Source organism: Globicephala melas, chromosome 16 (assembly GCF_963455315.2).
Source record: "Globicephala melas chromosome 16, mGloMel1.2, whole genome shotgun sequence".
In the NCBI taxonomy this organism is placed as follows: Eukaryota; Metazoa; Chordata; class Mammalia; order Artiodactyla; family Delphinidae; genus Globicephala; species Globicephala melas.
This window is the reverse complement of record NC_083329.1, coordinates 19,723,835-19,726,614: the sequence shown is the minus strand read 5'-3', so window position 1 is coordinate 19,726,614 and position 2,780 is coordinate 19,723,835.

Below are 2,780 nucleotides of genomic sequence, written 5' to 3'. Positions count from 1 at the left end.
ATAGATATGTTAGTTTGATTGTTGTAATCATTTCACAACGTATACATATATCAAAACATCACATTGTACATCTTAAGTATATATAATTTTTATTTGTCAAAGATTAATTAATTAATTAAATTTTTAATCAATATGTGGGTTGTTTCCACTCTGGGGCTATTATGAATAATGCTGCTATGAACATTCATGTATAAGGTTTTTTTGGTAGATATAAGTTTTCCTTTCTCTTAGTTATATATATAGGAGTGGATTACTGGGTCACATGGTAACTCTATGTTTAATATATATATATATATATATTTTTTTTTTTTTTTTTTTTTTTTTTGCGGTACACGGGCCTCTCACTGCTGTGGTCTCTCCCATTGCGGAGCACAGGCTCCGGACGCGTAGGCTCGGGCCATGGCTCACGGGCCCAGCCGCTCCGCGGCATGTGGGATCTTCCCGGACCGGTGCACGAACCCGTGTCCCCTAAATTGGCAGGCGAACTCTCAACAACTGTGCCACCAGGGAAGCCCTATGTTTAATATTTTGAGGAACAGCCAAACTGTTTTCTACAGTGGCTGTGCCATTTTATACGCCCACCTGTGATGAATAAGAGCTGCAATTCCTCTACATCCTTGTCTGTTCTTACTATTCTTGATTGATATGTTTGTCCTCCTTGCTCCATCAACTCTCCCCAGATTTCAATGAAATTCTAAATGACTTTTGCCACTGGAGAAGTGAAGTGGCACTTCTAGAGAGAAGCCTTACTTAGCCTCTCTTTTCAGGGAAGCCATTGGAAAAAGTATACTTCAAAGGTCCCCATTACTCTAGTAAATCAGATTTATTTCTACAGTGTGCCATAAACCTGAGTCTCTAAGCACCTAGTCTACATATTTTAGATACAAACAAAAGAAAGTAATTCAATCACGTAAATTACAGCCATAGATTTATGGAATTTCGGAACTGGAAGGAACCTCCTACCAAAGATTTCGTTTTATAAATGAGGATGCTCAAACCAGGAGATTCATGTGAGCGATGCCACATAGTCGGTTTCTAGCAGAATAAGACCGGAACCTAGCTCTGATGATTCTCTACTATTGGTCTTGTCAGTGCAACCCAGTCACTCAGTGATCTGAGCAAACCCAGCTCAGCAAACACTGGGGCGGTTATAATTTCAAGAGCAAGGGCTGCATCCATACACACACCAAGCAAAGTGAAGAATTAGGTGATTCCCTGGATAATTCCTAGACAAAAGCCACTCAAGTCAAAACCTAGATCAAAGGTTGTGAATCGGGTACTTGAGGGCTGAGTCTAGCCCATAGGTATGTTTAGCTTAGGCTACATGGTATTTTAAGATTTAAAAACAAAATAGTTGCCAACTCATAAAAATGAAGAGATTTCACCCCCACCCCCACCCCCCGCAAAAGATCTATTAACATTGGGCCTGTGGTTCCTGCTTAATTTTTGCAACAAACAGGCTGGAGCTGAGCGGCACCACCAAGGGCCCACCTAGTGGGCCCCACTCATCAGGCCACATGCCACGTTCCTGAATGTATTTGAATTTAGGGCTCTTGATCCAGATGACTGAGACGTGGGTGAGGCGTTGGTGCATTTGCTGTCTGCAGGAGTATTCCCACTCTGTATGGCCCTGGTTAAAGAGAGAAGACAGACACCAGACAGACGGCCGAGTACTGGTGGGCAACTGAGATCTCTGCAAGGCTTATCAGGGCAGCAGATGATCAAAACAGGAACACCAGAGTGCTGGGAGAAGCTGTTGGGCCTCTGCGGGGCCTCCTTTCGACCACAGTTCACAAAATAAGCAGCAGATGCTGCAAGGCCGCCACAGATTTCAAAGAGAAATCAAGACAGCATGTAGCCTCAGAGCACAAGTCCCCACAAGAGAAAGTCTGGGAACAGCATGCCGCCTTGTGAGCTGGGGCCCTTCACCTCTCCAGGTATGAGGCGCTGGGCTTTGCTTGTTTCCAGGAAGTGCCTTCTAGTTTGCTGGGCCATGCAGCCTGGCAGCTCTTCTAATCAATTGCTAATTGGTGACCCTGGGGGAAAAGAACACCTGAGACCCTAAAGGCGATTCTGAAGACTAAACAAAAGAACACAAGACAAGCACTTTGCACTGTGTCTGGAGCCCAGAGAGAACACAAGAAATGTTAGTTCTATTATTACTGGTGAACCCCCACAGGGCATTTTAAAAATCTGATACCTATACATCTTCATAGAATCACGACTGTCAAAACCGCAGGAGTTGTGGAGACCATCTAGTTCACTAAACTTACGAGAAAAGCAGTCTCCTCCTCCCTCAGAGGAGGTGGTGGCCCTGACCAGTGTGTGGTCCCATCAGTCTAGGGTTTTGTCAGTGCCTCTATTGTGTAAAGCAAGGCACACCTGTAGACTCCAGGGTCCGTTTGCCCATGGGGTAGGCCTCACTGTTATGCTAAAGAGTCACCTTTCCTGGCACTTTTGGCTCACTACTTAATAGTCAGGACTTAAGAGGCCCTTGGGTGAGGCTCAGAGACAAATGAGCTCGGAACACATGGGGGAGGGCATGATTTGCGTCCTTTCCCTCTTTGCTGGAGTTGCCCGAGTGTGTGAGGAGTGGGATAGAGGGCTCTCAGGTTGGAGTTCAGCACAGCTGTAAAAACAGCCCGTCCCACTGGCCTCCCCCAGCTCTTTGGCACAAAGAAGCCATGGAGTGGCTTCAGGAAGTAGGAGCAAAGGAGGAACTGCTCTTCAATGGAGAGAGAGTAAAACAAAAAGTTTCTATTGTATGACCTCATCACCAA